The sequence below is a fragment of the Anas acuta genome, chromosome 4 (genome assembly GCF_963932015.1).
Source record: "Anas acuta chromosome 4, bAnaAcu1.1, whole genome shotgun sequence".
Taxonomy (NCBI): domain Eukaryota; kingdom Metazoa; phylum Chordata; class Aves; order Anseriformes; family Anatidae; genus Anas; species Anas acuta.
Genome location: NC_088982.1, coordinates 48218891 through 48241713, shown reverse-complemented (window position 1 = coordinate 48241713; position 22823 = coordinate 48218891). Strand labels below are relative to the sequence as shown.

The following is a 22823-nucleotide window of genomic DNA, read 5'->3' as shown; positions in this document are numbered from 1 at the left end:
TGGAAGAGCTAAAGGATCTTGTTTCATTATTGTGTTTCATTATTGTGTTTCATTATTGTGTTTTTCTTGGATATGTGACAAAGATAAATTTCTAAGAATACGTACTTCCAGATATTTTTTTTTCTTTTCTTTCAAATTTACTAGCAAGTAGTGTTTCCTTCATTATTGAAGAGGGAAGACTTAATTTTTAACCTAGTTTTGTCACAAGCATCTCTTTGTATAGGCTCTAGAACATTTTCTGGACTTTTTTTTTTTTTTTTTTTTTTTTCTAGAATCACTACTGTGAGTCACCTTTAAAGAGAACTATATAGTAAAATGAGACTCCTGAATTTTGTGTGGCTTCTGTCTCAACCCATGAACGTCATTTATGCTTCCTTTCTGTTTCAGTCAGAAATTCTGTCTAGGAAAACTTCAGCTATTTACCTAGGATTTCCTTGAGCTCTTGAACGAGAGAAGATTGAGCTGCTGGACAAATGGCTACTTGATGTGTGCTGAGCAGTTTTTGATGCAGGCAAAGAGTTAGACTGATGCATTTCTAATCTACACTGTCTATATTAGACAGCTGATGTGTGCAAGTGTGGTAGATCAGACAAATAACATTGAATTTACTGTGTAGGAGCAGTGAGTCATCAGACTCACTCTGCAAAGCTACGAATTAAAGAGCAAATAAGTATGGTTATTTTCATGGATGCAGGCAAAGAAAATCTGAGGGAAAATAATGTGTGAATACTGATGACTTTACTATATTTTTCTTTTATTATATAGAGGTGCACAAGATTGTATGTACGTGTGCTGAGTATTTTTTCCAAGATGAGTAGGTAGAACTTCAATTTGAAAAGATGCAGAAAGATTAGCAGCAAACCATATGGTTTGCACAGAATTCACAATCAAAACCACTATGTAGTTCTTCAACTACTGCCACTGGATACCTACTTGAGGTGATATGGAGCCACTTGTTCGTTTTTCTAAGCTATCAAAGGATTGCCATTTCCTTAAATTTATTTTCAGGTATGCATCTCATTCAGCCATGCTACTGCTCCCTGCGCAATGCAGCAGTGTTACTCAGTAACTGGTTGGACCAAGCTGTAAAGTAAATCTGGTTCTTCCAGTGCCAGGATCTGACTGATGATTACCCTGTAATGTGAACCACTGCACAAAGGAACAATCCTTCCTAAAGCACTCCTGCAATAACTTCTTAATCTTGGAGTCCTCAGACATCACATAAAATGTTTTAGAGAAAACAGGAGAAGAGGATAGATCCATATAAACAATGCACTTCAGTAGAGAACTAAACGGTAAAAGGGAAATTATTTTGTACCTGTGGAAGTATATCACCCTAGAAACAAGAAAGGGGCTGTGAAGAATGACTCTCTGAATCAAAGGCATTTCTTGGAGCTTTGTGTCTAAGTGTAGCAAGTAGTCAGTCTGACATAAAGCTTAAAGCGCTGGCTGAGTTTGGCTTTATTAAGTAATATTCAATGTTTTGTTTACTCAAGATTCCCTGAGAACATTCAAAATCAAATCTATTCTTATTGTATATAACGGCTGTGTTTTTGGCACAAATGGGTGTAAATTTTAGAACTGGGTTTCCACAATGAAAGCTTTGGAATAACAGTAACTGCAGATAGCCAGCTATATTTGCTTAAATGAACTTCTGCTCTCAGTAGGGTATTTATAACAACTGAAAGGGTTGCGCATGCAGATTAGGCAGATATTTGTTTACATTTTAAGGAGATAATCATTCAGTATCCTCCAAGTTTGTGTGTACTCTGTAATAACAATTATAATACTGGCACAAAAATACAAATTAAACTCCAACATATGTATCCCATGGAAAATAATTCTCTTCTATGTTTGCAAACTACTTGGAAGGATAATAATCTCCCAAGGTATTACTGCTTGCACTGTTTTCACTGGTTTCTTTTGCCTTGTTATGGCTACCATTGTTGTACTCTCATGCTAGATCAGATGTGGTATTTTCTCCAGTTTATGCAAGCTAAGGATCTGGAAAGTAACTCGGGGTCATCTGAGCTATGTGCCTCAAATGGAACCACCGGCACAGGAAGAAGCACTGTCATCCTAGTATATATACTTTACTATTACTAGCAACAAATTAGACACACCAGTAAAAGTGAAGTGCAGTTGCAGTATACACATTTTTGGTTTTGTCATTTGCAGTTGTAAGGTAATGCTATAGTGCAACACCAGCAGAAATTTTGGAGCTCTGAATGTTTTCATCCTAATTCATACAGGAAAAAATGTTCTATAAAGCTATAAAATACACTTTGGTTTTGGATGCTTGAACCTCCATATGTGAAAATTCAGATGTATAGAAATTATTGTGGACAAGAAACCTTTCCAAATCAGAATTAAACTTGAGACAAGGAAAGAGAAGGATTTCTGATATCTTTCTGCCCTTCTGAGCTTGTCACTGTTAATGTAACCGTGCTTGGGACTATTCTGCTCTTTATTAACCTTCTGTAGTGCTGGGACAGCTGTTCCACAGCTAGCCATATAGAATCAAATACCATTAGTTCAGTGGTGATCTCATTAATCTTCTTTGTTTTCATTAGTCTGTGACAGAAATCTGATGATCCAGCAGAGTTCAATTAGGTAAGGCCATAATTTATCAGTGTCCTAAGTGCTAATATACAACTCTCTTGATTTCTTGTGGCTGTGTTCATCAAGACTGTAGGTCAGTCTACAATCTAATGATAAGAAAAATGCATTTATAAAACTTTGTGTCTTGAAATATGTACAGGTTCACCTACTCTCATCCTAACTCACTTTCAAAAAGCCTGGAATGGTAAGGTGCAATCTGTGCATACTTTTTCCAGTGGTATCTGATTGATCAGGCCAGAATTTATGTGAGAAGAGGCCCTGAAAGGACAGGGCATGCAAACCTCTTATGTGGCAGAGAATAAAAACCTGTTCTCAGTGAATGTCTTACAAGTCAGCAAGGTACAGATGGTAAGAGAGTGTTGCTAGGTGTTAGACTTCAGTTGTTTCTACACTGAGTTACATCTCCAAGCTTAGGAAATATTAAAACACATGCTAATTAATAATATATGTCATTTTGAGATGATTTGCTGCCAAGAAAAGAATGGGCACAATGTACATATTACCATACTTTGTCGAGTCACATTTTCAAAAGATAGGATTAAATAGCAAAATCAATTTTTCACTATAATATAACAGGACTTCACTAGTAAGTGGATTGTTTGATTGACTGTCAGCAAGACAGAAGAACCTCAGATTAGAAAGTTTCATCAAAAACAAAGATCTCAAAATGTATCTCACATATAGCCTACCAGAAATGGGTTGATGGGAAAAATGAAATCTGTTGTTCCCTGTATCACCTTGAATAAGAACTACTCTGGGAGAATTATTCAAGTCTATGTATACACAAAAGAAAAGTATATGTATACACAAAAGAATTGCTCCTTAAGAACCACAACCATGAAAAGAATATTTATGTACAGACGATTCTGTTGGGCAAAATCATGACCAGTAGACTGTGTATGAACTGAAGTGTGCTGGAGAAGTTGTAGAAATCCCAGGAGTCTCAGACATGTTTCCCAACAGTGTTGCAGTGATAAAGATGTTTTATTTTATTATTTGCAGGCATATGAAATCAACATACATGTAAAGGCTTAGAGAATTATCTGCATCCAGTCACTCCCTCATCTTTTTACTCAGATGGGAAATATTGGGTTCCATCTTTTTTCTTTTGACCTGCCTGAACTATAGTCCCAACAGTTTCCTAACAAAGCTGTTATCAAATTAACTGTGTTTCTTTTTACCAGGTTAAGACTTGGAAAAATTGTGACCATTGAGAAAATGCAGAACTTATTACAAAAAGTATAATCGTAGAAAGAGCATATCACAAGATCATGTCTTTAAAGCTTTAAATATTTTTTTCTGTAAGTTACCTTTTATAAGACATCAGTTTAGGTTTTGTTGCAGTTACCTGTTCTTTTCAACCTTCAATTAATTCAAATAGATGAACATCAGAGTAGTTGTAGGTTAGTATTATTCTTATTTGAGGAAGACAGGGTCAAAAACAACCCATGCATGTAAACTGTTTAAATTATCAAATGTTATATCAACGTCTGTTTTTTAAAGGAATTTGCATTGCTTGTATCACAAGGTCTTGTTTTCAATGGTAGCATACATGTATAAAATGAATGATAAAATTAGAAAGCCGTTAAAATCTAATCAAACTGTTTCTCCCTTGACATTGTATGTGCACAGGTTCCCTAAGATCTGTCTGGAAATATGTGATTCTCCTCTTTCTTTTATGTTAAATTAATTTCTGATTCTGGACAGCCTGAATTACTTGGATCCTTGTTCTCAAGGCTGGATCAGGTTGACTTTGCAAGGGAAAAAGTGAGGTGAAACACAGCTGGCTGTGTACAGTTAGTGAGTTAACAGGATCATGAGGTTCTTCCATCTTGCCATGCAACTCAGAATTGCAGCTTGCTGCCAGCTAAGGTTTCAGATAGTAAATATAGCTCTCTGACAGCCACTTTTGCAGTCTCTCTGCTACATTGATAGGCTGACAGAAACACTTTGTATGTTTGTCTTTTCCTGCAGGGTTTCTCTCAAGTCTAGTGCACAGTTACAGAAGTTTCCTATAACTCATATAGGAATTTCACATATGACCACACTAATCCTTGTCTGAGGATTCTGAGGACAGAAATATACTGAGAAGAGACAGTTGATCAGTCTTTAAGGGCACAAATAGTCTGATGAAACTTAGATGCCTGCACATGAACCAGTTGTCCATGTTTCCATTACCATCAGAGGAGAAAATCAGGGAAGCGTAGTACGTAACTCCACTCTTCCTGCAGGGCTAACACTGTGCGAGTAAATCATTTTCTATAAAGTCCAGTGTCTCTGACCATAAAAGGAGGTTTGGATGAACAGTTTGGAAGTAGACGTGCAAATCCTCTCCTTGGTGTTTAAAATAGATCTTTAAGTCTTCTGAGTTGGACACAGAAGAACAAACACAGCTGATCAAACAAATAATTTGAAGCTCAACAAACTAGCACTTTTGATGGAGTTTATTTCATGAGAAAATTTCTGAGTAGCTCTAAACAAAGCTGCTAACATCGACTGCAGAAGGAATCCTTCCAAAGAAGAGCTCTCTTGGCAGTTCGACTCAAACTGGGATGGATAGCCTATTTTCTCCAAAGGGGATGCTGCTCTGCATCCTTTTAAATACCATTTGATGCACATAAAGGTGCAAGATACAATTAGTGTCTCAGCCCTCAGTGTGTAACGTGATTATTTCTGCTACATTAATATTTCAGCTAATTCATCAGAACATTCACCCGCGCTAACCTCGGAGGCTGGATTCCTCCACTGAGGTCTAATTGGTTTTGCACTTGGTGAAAGCAGTAAGAGAGGAGGAGATTTTACGTTTCTAATGTCAAAGTGAATTAGAGATCAGGGCAGAACACTTTGCAAATGTTGCTGGATGACATAGATAGGTTTTGTGCCAGGCAGATCTCTTCTAATTCCATCCTGTAACCCCCTCAAGCCTTGCAAAACCTTCATATTTTTTTTGTTATATCAGAAGCGTTTATCTTTTGAACAGTATAGCATATGCTAAACTTAAATATTTTAATAAAAATTACTTGACCTGCTTTCTTGAAGAAAAGTAAGCACGAGGAAGGGGATGGGGTTTGGTTTCTTCCAAACTTAAAATCATGTAGGACAGGGCACATTGAAGCCTGTGGTTTGGGTAAATCCTCCTAGGTCATGCACTGTGGAGTAACCTTACAGTTACGTGGGAGTTCAGGCAGGCATCAGCTGGTGAGTATGGCAGAAACTTTATATACAGAATGAAGATCTGTGTTGTTTCAACCCCCTGTGAATAGCTGGTATGTTGAAGGACTAAGTTTGTCTACTGTAGGCTTGGGCATGCTGATAACTTGCCAGGAATGCTTACTCTTTACCTTGCATCATGCTTCTCTCATGGTTGTTATGAATCTACATTCCCTTATTCCACAAATAATTAAAAAAAAGAGAGGAAAAAAGAAAAAGATAAAGAAAGGTCTTTTATATGTTGCTCGTGTGTAAAAATTTAGGTTTTTAGATGCATCATTTTATAGGGTTGCTTTGGAAGCAGAATGTATAAGGTGAACAAACACAGTTTCTGCTTGCTTCACACACTGGTTGCCTTAGTAACTGCAGCGTAGTGCAGTGTGCTGATGTGCTGGTACCCTTAAAAGGGAGTCTGAAGGAATCAGCTGGGTAGTGATTATCACTGGTTGGATCAATTAGACCAGAAGATTTTGTAGCACTGAAAATAGTACTTTGAATTACTTCAAAATTCATGTTGCAAGTGGAGCAGCATTTTAAATGTGACCATTTTAGGTATATGTCATTGTATTTGCAGGATTCTTTGTCTGTCTGATGAGGAAAGATGCCACTTCTCTCCCTTTTAACAGCTTTACTTTATTTCCTCATTACCAGCCACTAGCTGCTGGCATGAACTAAGGATGTTAATATGTTAAAAAAATACTAATCTCCAACAGTCAAATGGGTTCATTTATAAAACAGTTACAGTTGTTAAGTTTGAAAGCAAAGACAAAAAAGGCCATGCCAAAGTGTTCCTACAATGAAAAGAGGAACAAAGAAAAAATTTGATACTTGGAACTTTGATATGTTTGTAGAATATAAGTTCTTCTCTAGATGAAAGCTGCAGGAATGTAAATCAGGGAAAAAATATCTGTCCCAGAAAGAAACATGTAAAACTTTTATAAATAATCAGCTTGTGGGCTTATACAGTGTAACTTAATTATTATAATTTGATAATAGTGTAATTTGATTTACTATAAATTTGTTCCAAAGTAAATGAAAGGAAAGCGAGTGCCAAGATTGCTATTATTTCTTTAAGAGAAGAGGTCTCTTAATAGCAGCAAAATTTGCAAAGTGTTAAATAGCTTTTAAAATTTGAAGAAAATTGGCCACTAAATTCAAAATTATTATTGGAAACAGAACTTGCATAGTACAAACATTCTTCTCGTAACCACGCTTATAACTTTCCTCAAATTTAAAACAAAACAATAACAACATCACATTTATCTTAATGGGAATCACACATACGTCAGAAGGGCAGGGTTGCAATCCTTTTATTGGATCTGAGCCCTTTGAATGAAAACTCCCCACGTTTTGCATCTTAACAGTGCCAGGTATTGTACTTCATCAGGTACTTTGCAGTCAGGCTCCACATTTATACACATCATGGTCCCAAACTCAGTAGCAGTAATGGATGCCCTTCACGCAGCAGTGGATGAAAGCTGTGTTTTGCTGTAAAGGAGATTTGAGATCTCAGGAGTTTCAGACATGATCACCACTTTGGGAGCAGTAAGGGATCATTGTTTTTTCCTCAGAAACATTTCTTGCAGTGTTTTATGTGAATGTATGCTGTCTCCATTCCTCTGTCTTTTTCCTGCTGACCTAAATGCGTGGATTACAGCTTGTTTTCACTGCTGGGATGACAATATGTGTGTTTGTGGCATACCTTTGTATGGTGTACAAGAAATTGAATGGGGTTGAGGCACTGGGGCAAACAGGGATGCATGGAGTTAGAAAAAGAAGATGAGGGCAGGCACAATTCCTGAGGGGGTGTCTTGAATCCTGGAAGAAATGGTTGTTGCAGGAGAAAAGGTTAACAAAACTCAATTAGCAGGAAGTGCATGCTGATAAACTCTACAGTGTGCTGGTAAACTCTGCCAGAGAGGTTGAAAACTTCTGACACCTTTTTTATATACCTATTGGTGCCTGAAGCTTAAGGAGTCTCCTTTAAGTCTCCCTTGTACTTCATGAAATGTAACTTTCTGTGAAAGGATCGCTTTTCTTCACAGAATCACAGAACGGTTAGCTGGGACCTCTGGGTCCATCTGGTCCAACCCCAGCTCAAGCAGGGGTTGCCCAGGACTACATCCAGGAGGCTTTTGAATATCTCCAAGGAGGGAGATGCCACAGCCTCTCTGGGCAGCCTGTGCCAGTGTTCTGTCACCTACCTGCACAGTACAGAAATGCTGCCTGACGTTTAGGTGGAACATCTTGTGTTTAAGTTTGTGCCTGTTGTCTCTTGTTCTGTCACTGGGCACCACTGAAAAGGGTCTGGCTCTACTTTCTTTGCACTCTCTCTTCAGGTATTTATAGATACTGATAATATCCCTTCTGAGAATCCCCTTCTCTAGTCTGAACTGTTCCAATCCTCTCAGCCCCTCCTCACAGAAGATCATTTTGATGGCCCTGTGTTGGATGCCTTTCAGTATGTCCACGACACTCTGTTAGTGGGGGGGCCCAGAACTGGACACAGAAGTCCAGGCATGGCCTCACCAATGCTGAGTAGAGGGGAATGATCAGCTCTCCTGACTGGCGTGCTGGTGATAACTTGCTTAATGCAGCCAAGAATACTGTTAGCCTTCCTAGCGTTGAAGGCACATTGCTGACTCGTGTTCAACTAGGTGTACACCACAATTCCTAGGTCCTTTTCTGCAGAGCTGCTTTCTACCTGTGTGGCACCCACCTTGTGCTGGTACCTGGGGTTGTTCCTCCACAGGTGCATGACTTTATAATTCTGCATGTTGAACTTCATGAGATCCATGTCGTCAATGCACTTCTCCAGCCTGTTGAGGCCCCCTCTGTATGGCAGCATGAACCTCTGGTCAGTCCCTCCTACCCAGAGATCAAGGTGAGTCTGACTAGCATGTAGTTTCCTGGATCCTTCTTCTCGCCCTTCTTGAAGATATGAATGACATTTGCTTTCCTTCAGTGTTTGCACACTTCTCCCAGTTGCCATGATTGACCAAAGATTGTAGAGTGGCCTGATGGGTTGCATCTTATAGTAGGCCCAGGTGGGAAATAGGGTTTGGAGAGTTTAGTCAAACTCCCCGCATTGAGAACATCCAAGGATTTTCTTAGTGTCTCTGAAGCTTTGCAGCAGTGACTACCAGTGAAGACCTATCACAGAGTCAGGAGTCTGAGGTGAGTGCTCACAGAAATGCAGTATGGAGAATGGTAACATTCCCCAGTGTTGACTTAATTTAAAGACAGACACAGAGAAAGCATGTGAAACTGTTTTGTTCTGTTTCTCTTGTCTGTGGGCTGGGGAAGCTGGAAGTAGGGTGAGAAAATCTTACGTTTTCCTGTGCCTCTTTTTTTTTTTTTTATTCTTCCCCCCAGGTCTGCTTGTGCAGCTCAAACCAGCAGAATACAATGATGTGACTTCCCCAGCAGTGCAAATCTCTCATACACCATTACTGCTTTGATAACTTCAAGAGGCAGAGAAATGTGCAAGGATTTCTGGCTTTTATAGAGGTCAGCAGGTCTCATTGCTTTTTAATGGTGTTGGTTTTGAAATGGCTTTACTGACTAGCTGCTTGCTCAACTGATGAGCTAAGCAGAATGAAGCAAGGCGTTATGGATAAGATATGCAGAATTTAGATGACTAAGTTATGAATGTGAATCATCACAGGACTTTCATGCAGATTAGGCGTCTTAATTGACTGGGATGTCCTGGATATGTTCAGGTTAGTAAGCTTAGACACAAAATACGTGCTAGGTAAGATGAGTGACTTAGGTAAGATGAATCACGTCATAAGGTTTTACTGTCTTACTTGACTGTAAGTATCCATCACTGTAATACAACAGTGATGAACACTAACAAATCCTAAAGTAGAAAATAAAGAAAATACCATTAACATATTTAGAGTAACAGGTACAGTTTCAAAGGATGCTTGGTCCCATAAATGTTATAGACCACACAGGAAAAAGGAATGCACATACTTAATGAATCAAGGAAAACTGGAAATTTATTGTGGCAATTTTAATAACAGCCACTTTAAGGATTAAGATTTTACGTAGTTTTTAGTCTGTTTCCCTTGTTTTAAAGTTTCCCCAGTGTTTAAAAAATAATTTAATAAAATTGGTCTGCTTTGGCACTGCCAATTCACTTCTTTTAATTTGCAGTTAACATGACATGAGCTCCCAGAGAGCTTTTTTTGAGAAATAGCTGAAGCGTGTATCAAAAAGAGAAATAAAACCTTCAAAGAACTTGCATGAATTAAAATGCCAATAACCAAAACTTAACTGAACAGCAGTCAGATTTTAAAAATGAAATTAGTTGAAAGATCTTTTATTTCCTTGCTGAGTGTGTGCCTGGAGCAAAGCTGCTTGGGGGATGACTTACTACAGTTTGTTGTACTCATTTATTATAGAAAAGCTCTTATGGAGATCAAGGTGAAAGTGAGCCTCCCTGTTGTGTGCTATCTCATTTTGGATCATTACAGAAATATATAGTTATCCTTAATGATTTCAGAGGAGTTTATCTGGGTTTGTTGCTGTTGCTCTTGTGTGACTGGCAATAGTTTTTTCTCATTGTTTTCCATTTCTGGTCTCTGACTCTTGATTACATCAGTGGCTATCAGAATTTCCTTGATTTCAGGACTGTTTGACAGATAGCAATTGCATCATAAGTGCTCAGGAGCTTGGTTGTCCTCAATTATCCACATCGTGAAAATCCACCCTTGTTTCTGTCTCTGTGTCACTTGGGATTATTGGGCCCAACTCAACACCCAAACCTCAGTTTTGATAAAAAAAACAAATGTGCTTGAATAAAGATGGTCCTATCTGCCATGCAAAGAGGAATTCCAATCATTAATCATTTATTCCTATTTCTGTGTTGATGTATATAGACTATATATAAGATATACAACACTCAGCTACTGATAATAAATTAGTAATTCAATAGCTTTTGTACCCAAACCAAAAATATGTGCTTAATGGCACTGGTGTAGCTGAGCGGTTATTTGCATTTAAAAAGGGTAAAAGGAGAAAAATATACAGAAGAGCATTTAGCTGTTCTAGAATAAGGTCGCATATATCTTCATTTGTATACATTTCAGAAACAAAAAGTTCTCTGTTAAACTAGTACTTATCAAAAGTCAGCAAATAAGTATTACAAAGAATGTGTCAGAAGCAAGTTTTACCCATTGACAAATTCTATCTGAAATGTCTTTACAAAATATGTTTAAATTCAGAATTCATGATGGGCTGTAAGATATTCAGGATCAAAGCCCCATAAAAATGTAAGTGTGCTTTTGAAGTAAAGAAATTTGAAAGCAAAGTAACACACATTTACCCTTTTAATTCATGAACTTTATATTGATCTTCAATATTTTCCATAGGCTCCTTGTCTTCTTCCTTACTTTATGAGGGTGACTTCTAAAATATTTTTTTTCTCTTTCAGGCTGTAACAATAGTTCTGGAAGAAAACATATCCATGAATCCTCTATTGTATAATTTTCTTTGCATGTGGATATACATATGTATGTGCCTGTTTGTACATGAATATATGCTTTCATATATATTCTGTGTTTTTTTTTTTTTTTTTTTGCACAACCCTTTCCTCTTGGAAAATAAACTTTTGTAGCTAGACTTACTGCTACCGTTTCTGCTCTTTTAGAGGCATACCACAGGCCTGTCGAATTTTAGGTCACAAGTTATCACTATAATCATTTCTGATTTCTGATATCAAAATCTTGATTTCCAGTAAAATGTTCATACCATAAAGGTAATGAAACTGAAAATTATCTTTTAGTAAGCTATCCAGTCCCAGTTTCAAGACTTATGGCAAGGAATCTGCTTTCAAGAAATCTTGTTTTGGTGATTGACTCCTTGCTTAACCTAATTTTTATCTCTAACATGTTTTTGTCTAACCTCAACTTTGCTTGTGAGGCTAAAGGATTCTGTATTATTCATCATTATGTCTCTGTTCACCCCTTTTCTATGTGCACTGTGCAAGTGTGTACACTCTGCTGCATGCAAGGAGTAGGAGAATAATATCTGTGAGAAATATTAATAATATTATATAACCTATCATAGATTGTTTTTATTTTTTTTGGCTTCATAACATTGTTCTCACCCCACACAAGTAAAGCAGTGTCACTCAGCTTTTCAGATCAGGAAATCCAGACAGCTTTTCACCATGCAGAAATTAACATTCTGACTTTGTCTGTAGCTAAGCACACACCTTGTTGAGTGACGGTAAATTATTCCTTCTGAATATGGTACAACTTTCACACTTACATGTGTCTAAGCCAAAGAAAATGCCTTGGAAGATACAAAAGTATAGTGTCGCTATATTGCTTCTTTTTTACTTAATGTTTATATTACAAATAAGACTTAGGCTAGATGTACACACACACATATATATATATATACACATTAGTTTTGTTTTAAACAGTTACGTGTAAATTCAGAGATTCCTGAACTAGTGCATTCATATTTATGCAGAACTAAAACTTATTTACCAATTATTTACAAAATCAAAGTATTTTGAAATGTGACCTAACACATTATGTTCAATTATGTAATAATTCAGTTTGCAAGAACTATTAATATCAATATTGATTCTATGCTTGCAAACCTTCTATCTCACATCCTTAGTTCTTACAGGAACATTATGCAGATGCCTTCTGCTACAGCTGTATTAATGTAAGTGTGATGACAAAAATTAATCAAGTGAAAACATTGGTCCTACAGTACTTTTGGAATGCTTGAAAGTTGTTTTAAAATGTCATAATGAGTGGCAAATGAAAAATGAAACATTTTATGTATGACCTTGTATTCAAAGTATTATTGTTCATCTTCTAGCAAGTTTAATTTGAGATTAAATGCTGTTTTGATTCATGAGGCTTAGAGCCAGGCCACTTGAGAAGACAGCTTGGTATGTATTTGCAAGATATTTCATAACTCTAACAAACATTGTTATATGCTCTGGAAAAGATCATTATTTCACATTTTTTAGATTAAAGCAGTGAAATATCTCAAGTTAAATTTTAAAAAGAACATGCAAAAATGCCACAGCTAATATGTAAGCTATGTAAATATGAATTTCTTCAAATTGCGAATGTAGAAAACCTTGTAAGAGCTCTGATTGTTCAGTTACAAATCCTAAATATGTGCTAGATTTGCCCTCCTAAGTGCTAGCCAAATCAGAGCTGAAGGAAAACATTATTCTTGAACAAAGATTAACACCTCAAAACTAATACTGACAGTATCAGTAGTCTGTCTTGAGAAGGGAAGGATCAATAGGAAAGGACTAGTCAAAATTGGTCTCATATGCTGTATAGCTTCTGAATCATCTCTGAAGTTTGATCCAACAATGGAAATTTTCAAAACAATCAAACAAAATCACCAGAACTAGCTTGTCTTCAAGCTGTCTCTGAAGGGTTTTTATTTGTTTGTTTTTGTTTCTTTTTTTCTTGGTTGGGATATTTCTGTTTACACAGGTTTCAGAGAACAGCTTTAAGTTAAAACCTGATTTTATGAGGTACAGGCAAATGGTACAATATATCTGTTTCTGAAAAGAAATCTCTGTCAGTCTATTTCAGGGAAAAGTCAAGGAAAGGTTGTTGTAGGTGTAATATGCATGGATAGATATTTTGATGTTGCTGAATGCTTTGTAACACTCATCTGTGCTGGGTTCACATGGGTGCTGAAGTGACTCTAGCCAGCTCTAACCATGCATTTGCAATAGTTGAGCTCCTGGCATTTTCATTTTGGGTATTGACAGGCGAAATAAATGCAGGGAGAGATAGGGGCATTACAACAGATGTATAGAAAGCTACTGAGATGATGAAAGGGAGAATTAGTTCTCAGTAGGCTTAATATATGGTGCTAAAGTCAGTAATGAATTGCCAAAATAAATATGAACAACAAAACCCAAAAAGGTAAGATTTTCCAGCAAATTTGTTCAATCCTTGTCATTTGTGAAAAAAATTGGTTAAATAAAAATATTGCCTGTGCTTTTCAGGGGTTGCTATGGTGGGCAGTTAGTTGATGTCCTTTCCAGATCCATGATTTTGTGATTGATAAGGTACAGTAACAACATCCTGACACTTGAAACTTCACAATATTCAGTTTAAATAAATAAATAGATAAATAGATATAAAAATATAAAAAGAGGAACCTAAGCAAAAGCTTTTATATACTATATCTTGGATAGGAAATCAGAAGTACTCAGTACAACATCCAAACACTTATTTAAGTAAAGTACAGAAGTATTTTAGAGATATTAAAATATATTAAATTCTTTCAGTCATAATTCTTATAATTCGTCAGTGAAGAGGAATTAAAACTGGAAGAGGTGCAGATAAGGCTACTGAGATAATCATGGCAAAAGATAATTTATCTTATAAAATGAAATTGGATAAACTTGAACTGTTTTCCTTCATGAACAAAAGGTAAGAGGGAATGTGATGAGTATAAATAGGAGAGGGAGCAGAGAACTGCTTTAGAGGGTTAGAGGTGTTTTGGAGTTTGAATAATGTTAGATCACTTATGTAGAATTTTTTGTATGGTTAACTTATTTTCTGTGAGCACGAGAGTTTATTTATTGCAAACATATGAAAGGGAATGGGAAATATTAATATTTTCTAACGCTTATTTTTAAAGTTCCTTAAGTTGTCAAAAGCTTTAAAGATTCATTTGGAGAATGCATTTAATGCTATACCAAGGAGAAGTCTTTAATATAAAAGGTAGATGTTAGTAAAAAAAAAAAAAAAAAAAAAATCTTTGGTGTGGTAATATCTGAAAACAAAATCAAAAGTTTGGGAACTTTTATATTTGTCTGGAAACAGATGAATTAGAAATCAGGTAATACATTTTAAATATTAGCTGCTTTAGAACTGTTTTTTACATTTTTAATAATACAGATCAGTTTATTTTGTGCTATTGAATGATACTGCCTGAGGAATGCATATCTGGCATTTTTGGTTTAACGAATCCCAGTAGACTATTGCTAGTCTAAAAAAACCCTAAGTTTTTTTACTTAATGCACAAATAACTATTAGCTGGTGGTCATTGTCACACCCTGCAGGAGTTTTTAAAACCTCTAAACATGTTCACACCTCAGGGGAGCTTTTGTGAGTGTCTGGTGGAGCTTGACCTTTAAACTGACCATCCAGAACTTGTTACTTGATGTTGTTATGTTGCAGCCATTTATTTATTTTTGTATATTTTATTTTAGTTATTCAGGAAGGAAACATATTACAATACTGTTTAATACTAATACATATTTCAGGTGTGTAACGTGGAGTTCCCAGCATGTGCCCATGGATGCACAAACAAGCTGACTGGAGGAGAAGGTCCACTCTGGAACTTAAACAGTAAGGTTAAACAGTAAGGTTTACGCAGCTGTGCTTAAAGGTGAGTCAGGTAGGAGCTGTTAGCAGTAAAGGAGAATAAGTGGGCTTGACTGATAAATTGCTTCCTGATAATTGTAATTGGGTAATCTTCCAGATTATGGGGATCCCCAGAAAGCCTGTTTTACCAACAACTCTTTTAAAGGAACCCTGTAAGGCATACATGTTTATGTATATTATGTATACATATTTATGTATGCCTGGACATCCATGTATTTTACTTTCTGTCAAATAAGACAATGTTTATGAATATCATGATCTCTATATATGTCTCATTGGGAATTTGTGTCTTAATCCTTGCTCTTCTGCAGTTCTCAACCATTGAGATTCCAAATGGAATCAGTCTAGGCACCATTTAAGGTAATTTCTCCAAATCAGTTACATTTCTGCATCTCTCTGTGTGGCTCTTGGGTATGAGCCCTACACATAACAGGTGTTGTTCTGATAGTCTAACATAAATTCTATGAGTAGCTAAAAAGGACGGGTGTGCTTCCCAAACTAAATTGGATGCCAAAAATTATGTGACACTAATGCGAACTGTGCTCTAACATTGGAAATTACTTAAAGCATTTCTTTTGCAACACATTTTTGAATTGTTGGTGAAAAATATACTCTGTAAACATATGGTTTTCAATCAAGAATGGATGCTGCATGACGTTTAATGACAGTTTATTGGCTTATTCTGCTGATTGCCTGCCTCTTGAGATATCTAATTAGTTATCACCTTGCTGAATTGATAAAGGTTTTTTTCCACTTATCCTCACTCTGAATATTTTGTTTTCAGAAAAGAGCTTGTTGCAAATTCTTCCCTACAGTTCAGTGTGGTTCAATTCAAAAGGACTAATGAACTTTTTAGTTTTTGAAACAAAACAGAAGAAATTGAAGTTGTAGATCTTTGTATATGACATTGAGATATTGCTCTACAAAGTCCATATTTTTAAAAGTGCTGAAAAACTGGAGCAGATGAAGAGAACCATTGATATATTCCTAAGATTAGAAAGTGCCTTGCTGTGAGAAGCTGTGCTCAATCAGTTTACTTTATCTAAAATAAAATTGAGATGTCACTTGATTACAACATATGAGTTTATAGTGGTTGATAAAAAGCACTTAAATCCAGCAGAGAGAGATATAATTAATGTCTAGCAACTGAACCACAGTAATTCACATTTGGAATTTGGGACAGCTTTTTAACAATGATGATAATTAAGTGCCAGAATAAATTACTATCAGAGTGCTAAATTCACCACCTTTAAAGTACTTGTGTATTGCAAGGTAGGATGCTCAGCACTCCTTCAGGCTGCAGGTAGAGGTAGTGGTGGGTTTACTGTCTCCCTTCTTGCAGTAAATGTTTTACCAAAGCCAAATCAAATTGTTTTCTCAAAATTTACACTTAATTAAACAGCAATTACTGCAGTTGAACATAGGAATACATGATGGAGTTATAATGGCCTGTGATATGGAGTGTGACAAGCTAGACCAATGTGTGTTTTGTTTTGTTTTTGTCTTTGGATTTGCAAATCCACAAACTTCAGGCAGAGTATTGAAATCTGGTACGGCAATGTAAGCGTACTGAGGGTGAACTTGTTTTTCTCATCCTTTTAAGGCTGTCTACTATTCTAAAACAGTTTTAGAATTGCTGTTGTTCTTAACGTGTTTCTGTGTTTGAGGTTCAACTTTGCTCCCTCATTTTGCATTTTTGGGCAGTTTTTTGGTGTATGATAAGGAACTCTTGATATGTTTTTCTGTAGCTGTGGTTTTCTAATATTGCTAAGCCTGTGTATATTGACAGTGTTAGAAAGTAAACCTACCTACTATTGCACGTACAAGATTTTATCCATTACTAAGTTTTCATACTTAAAATAATAGATAACTAATAGGTCTTGAAGCTTGTAAATATGTGAGACTGAAACATTTGAGAATATTTGAGAACTAATGAATAAGGAACAGGTTTTCTGGATAGTTTTACTACTACATTGTTCTGCTTCTGTAACTTTTTGGCACAGCTTGCTCTTTGCAAGGGGGCTAAATTAAAGATTCCAACAGAATGGTAAAAAGTGGTTTAGAGGTTAATACATTTCATGCCACCATCGTCACATTAATTTAGTATAGTTGTGCAAAGCATGTAAATGAGGGTACTGGTAACAGCTTTACCACTGAACATCAGGCCATAACATTAAATTTGTTTTGAAATAGCTCCACAATGAAAATCTGGCACAAGGAAAATCCCTTGGAGAGCTGTTCACTATTTGCTGTTCATGACTCTAACAGGTATGATGCTTCACTGATGGGGGGTTATCGGTTAATTTAATCACTATCAAGGATAAACTGTCCTCATGAGCAGGAAGTAAATGATTCTGTATTGCAGATGAAGAGTGAAGCAGTTTGACATTTTAACAGAGACTAAAGGAGTGCATGAAGCAAGATGAAATCAACAAAATAAAGCATTTTAACTTGTTAACATAATATGTGTTGATGGTCTTCTGTAGTAACATCTGAGAAAGCTAAACTATTCTTTTTCAATTGGTTTATCATAAATACAAAGAAATACTGTTGGCATCAATTTAAATAAAATCTAGGTGTCATCACATGTTTGACACTAAAAGACAAAGAAGATTAAAATGGTCCTTCAGAAAACAGTTCTGGCAGCTTGCTAATGCCAAATAAAAGCTATTTTATATTGTTTTGTGAAGTTGATTTCCATCTTTTTCCAATAGCCCTTTAGGGTATAAAATATGATGATGACACACTTCAAAGCATGTTTAATTGCCTTTGCATGCATTTCTGCTGTATAAATTCCTTGTCCCTTCTATTAAAGATGCCATATCAATAAATCATGATAAACATGGCTCTGTTCAGTAAGGCACTTAGCACTTCAGTAAGACTAGCATGAGCATAAGTACACACCAAAACTGAAAGCAAAGAAATGCCTGATGAATTAGAAGAGAAAGTCTGACAGGAACATTTTTTCAAGGAATTGTACTTTCAGCATGATTAATCACCTAAAGTGTTTTTAGCTTTAGTCAGTAGACTGACAAATAAACAATAGTTCTGATTTACAAAAAGCACCTTTTTAAAAAAGATGCCTTCTGCAGTTCACCAAATAATAATGTCTCATTTGATAGTTGCTTTATTTCTCGTATCAGTCATTGAATTCTATTTGGCAAACTGTCTTTGGATTAATTCTTACTGCTACAAATGAACATAACTGAGTGGATCTGACAAAGGGCAATTCATTATCTCTACACAATGATGATGCACAATGGAGCATATTTTTTCTTTCTTTCTTTGTTTTGGATATAAAACATATCTACTATTAAGAACTTTTTTTTTTTTTTTTTCCAAGACCTGTCATGTAGAAGACTCACTTTGTTTAAAAGCACATACTCTTTAACAGTTGATTTTTCTAGATGCTAACTGGGGTTGACCTACATCTTTAAGTGAGTGGACTGAAAAAAAAAAGTTAATTTTCTTATTACTGGATAAAATGTAATTTAGATGACAATAATTATTAGAATATAGGAGTGTGTCAATTTTCAATTGCTTTAGCCAGGTTTATGGGAAAGGAATAGTGATAACTGTGAGTTACCTAAAGCGATTTTTTTTTAGTAGCTTTTAAGATCCTGTTTTTTTTCTTACTTAGCTTCTGTGCAAGGATGAGCCATCAACTGATATCAGTCTCATAAAGTTCTTTACTTACAGATACTGAATATATCAGAGTATCACGAATGTGTGTGTGTGTGTGTGTGTGTGTATATATATATATATAATGATCATTGTGTATGGTGTTTTGTGTGTCAATGATGACAGAATCAGAAAAAAGTTTTACTTGAAGGGATGACTTTTAAAATATTGTATTTCATTCAGTGTTATATTTCTTCTCAAGCCATGCTACAGAATAAAATAAGAGTGGAAGAAGAAAACAAGATATCAATATGGGACTATAGCCACCTATGGGGAATTTATTCTACAAAATCCATGAAATGATGCTTCAGGTCAATTGCAGCCTGCATTTGAAATACAATCATTGAACACATGAGATTTCTACAAGATCTGGATTCAGAAGTTAAAAACCTCTTTGAAGTCAGTTACAAAATTCTCATTAGCTGCTGTTAAAATATTCTCATTAGTAAGATCAGAATTAAGGTCAGCATTGTGCTTATTAATAAACACATTTGTAATATCCTTCTCTTCCATGGGAGAATAGTTTTCCACTCATATGAGCTTGTTTGTCTGTTTTGTGTGTTTAGACTCCAACTTCTTGAGGACAGAAATTAGTTTAAGAATTATTTAAGAATAGTTTAAGAGACAGCACAGTCTCTTAACAAAAGGGACCATGATTTCAGTTTGAGCATCTGGTGTTACCAGAATGCAATGTTTTAATAATAATAATTGCATGCTAAACAGCTAAGAGGAAAACTACATGCAGAAAGGCAATTAACTGCAATGTGATAATATAGGCTACCACCTACATTGGCTTTTCATGGTAATAGATGTTGAAAGAGACTGAGCACCTTTGTTAAGTGTTTCAGTGAAGGAACAGTAGCAAATGTTACATTGAATTTAAGAGCTATTGTTTAAACTTAAGCAATATTGACTAAAATTCTGAATTCAGCCTAGAAAGTCATTTAATTATAGCTGAGTCTTTATTCAAAACCTGAGATGACATAGCTGACAATTACAGATACACAGATGATGTAAAGTACCTCTGTGCTTTTTACTTTATATGAGGGAATAGTTATAAATTTCTGATGTGGTTGATGATACACAGCCGTTAGTGACACACAGAGTGTATTCACTTTGGGGAAAAAAAAAAAAAAGAAAAAAAGATTCAATCTAATTTATACGTATTTGACAGTCTCAAGGCTTTCACAGGTGATGGTGCTGTTCTGAATAGAAATTGGTAAATAGAACAAATTGCATGGCTGCATACTTTTTTGCAAGGTAGGCCTGAAGTACTAAAGCGAAGAGAGTTTGTTAATTGCTTTTTTTGTTAAATTGTTTAAATTGTTATTTTTTATTTTTTATTTTTTGCTGTTAAAATGCAGATTAAAATGTCTTGGGTTACATTATAGAAATTATAATACTACTGAGAATATGTGAATATGTTTTACAAAGAGGTAAAGACTAAATCAGGGGAAAATGTGTTTTATTTGGACTGTATGAAAGATGGAAGGGCAAAAGAATTCTGGTCCTCCAAGAATTTGTTTCATCTAGGCCTCTGTAACTTTTAAATTCAAGAGTGTTTTGATGCTGTTATTTTCATAAAATACAGCATAAATCTGAAGCCTTGTAACAGGAAATATATCTAAAATGTAAAGTCTTATAATAGGTTAGAAAAGGAAAATAGACAAGAAAATGATACATGATGGACCTGTTGCCAGAATATATATATGTATAATAGTTCCCTGCAATGTTCTGTTATTACTTATGCCACTCTTGAGACTTGCAGGCTTACTTTTCTTCTTCATCTGTATTTTGAACCCCCCTATCTCCCATTTACACGAAAGACCTCTAATGTGAAGTTACATAACATTATGGGGTAGGGGTGGGAATTTTTCTGTCCTTCATGAAAACCTATTTCCTTCTGCACAGAATAAGTCAGTCCAAGAATTATCAAGAACAAGAACGTACCTATTAGGATACTCATGTGGGCAAGGGGGCTTGAAGTTTTTCAATTTCCTATTCTGGTGAATATTTAAGATGTTGTTTATCTGAATTTCTCCAGAGAATTCAAGGTTTTATGTCTCTAGAGGGAGCATAGACTTTGTACACCTCAGAGTTCTTTTTAAAAGGTGGGTTCTTAAGGCATCTGATAGGACTTTGTAATGGTTATTTTTTAATGCATCAAATGCATCATCACATGGGTGTGGTTTTGGGCAGGTTTTTTTTTTTTTTTCTTCCTCTTTTCCGTTGAGGAGGAGGATAGAGAGAGTGGTTGTGGTGGAGTTCAGCTTCCCAGCAGGGTAAAACGACTGCAGTCCTGTGATTCACCAAATAATTCTTTCTGTAGAGGTAGAATGTGTGGCCAGTTTGTGCTGCTGATGACTTACTTTAAAAATTATGTCACGTTCTGTGGGCACAGAAGACAATATTTGTGGATGTAGACAGAAAGTGACTAGTAGATAGTACCTAAAAATGTTTTGTAGTATGTAGGAGGTCTTAGATTGTGGTGTTTTTATTCACATTAGGCCACTGTGTGGAATAACACCTCAGAGACAAGAAAATAAGGTATATCATCTGAAGCTTGAGAAATATTCAACCTTATTAATGTCAAGGAGGTATCCAGACATATTTTATTTTAATGGACAAGAGCAACACTACAGTAAACTGGTGAAAAGTGGTGGGAAACGAAGTAGTAATACTATTTATTTGGTATACGATGTAATATGTTACTGTGAAAATACCTGAAATATATGAATATATGAAATTTAAGTAGTGCATTAAAAGCAGAGGAAATATGTTCCTGACAGTAAAACTGTGGGTGCTATAAAGTGTAACCAGCCTGCAGTCATACTCTCCTTCCATAGTTTGGTTTCTTTCCAGTAATTAACAAAAGCTTTCATTTACTTACACAGCTAGAAGTCCATATTGACCACTTTGTGTGCCATATTGACCACTTTGTGTGCATCTTTTATATTTAACACTATTTATACACTATTACCTTAGTTTACTACCATTTATGGTTTTAAGACATCTTTTGTTACTGGGCTGGGTCAAAGTTTTGCCTCATTTTGCAATGCTTGTCTGCTAGTTCATTGTTTACTATTTGCTCTTACAGTTTTCAGTCGCTGATGTCTCCCACTTTTTTTGTTGGTGGGTGAGGAAAGAACATTGTGAAATGACTTCCAGCAGATGCTCTTAGGAAATAAAGTAATCGTTTGGCTATCTCAGACAAGATATTTTTTCCAGGACACATGTTGGTCTTTTTTTTTTTGTGTGTCTTAGTGTGCATGTAATAGGCTTAACTCATGTTTTCACCACACATGCTTCGGGGTATGGGCTAAGTCTGGAATCTGGTGTGCATAATATTTACAGAATAAATAGAATTCACTTTGCTGAACTCTGAAAATTATCATGACAAATACCTTTGATATTATCTAATTTATTTAATCTTCCAAAAGAAAATCATTCACGTAGAAGTTTCTGAGATAGAAGTCTTGAGATTAGAAGACAAATGACTTTACCCTATCATCCATTTCTTTAAAGAGAAAATGAATCCGCTCTGCATACTGATTGATATACACTATTGTTACACAAACCTGGAAGAAAATATGCAGGAAGTTAATTTCCTTATAGAGATTTTTCACAAAGGCTTTCTTAAAAGTATTTTTTTCATTTATTTTTATACATGTTAGTGTTATCAGAGATGTCCATGGTTAAGACATCCTTAGTGGAAATGTTTACTTCACAGAAAATTGACTAATTTTCAAGGAAGTTAAGTTAGAAATTCACATAGTTGGGTGGATTTTCAGAGAATCATAACCACCCACATAATATTTAAAAGAGCAGTTATTTGTTTAGTTTGATAGCATGATGATCCCTTCTTTATTTTAAAGGACATCTCTTACTTCATTTTCTTTCTGAAATAAAGCA

At 35.6% G+C, this 22823-nt stretch overlaps 1 long non-coding RNA gene across 1 annotated transcript; it reads left to right on the top strand.

Moving 5' to 3' along the window:
- Nucleotides 1-276: 276 nt before the first annotated feature.
- On the top strand, nucleotides 277-21036 carry LOC137856122 (uncharacterized). Its single transcript, XR_011096210.1, has 3 exons — nucleotides 277-15590; nucleotides 17424-17498; nucleotides 19114-21036. It is a non-coding gene; the product is annotated as an uncharacterized lncRNA (long non-coding RNA).
- The last annotated feature ends 1787 nt before the right edge of the window (nucleotides 21037-22823 follow it).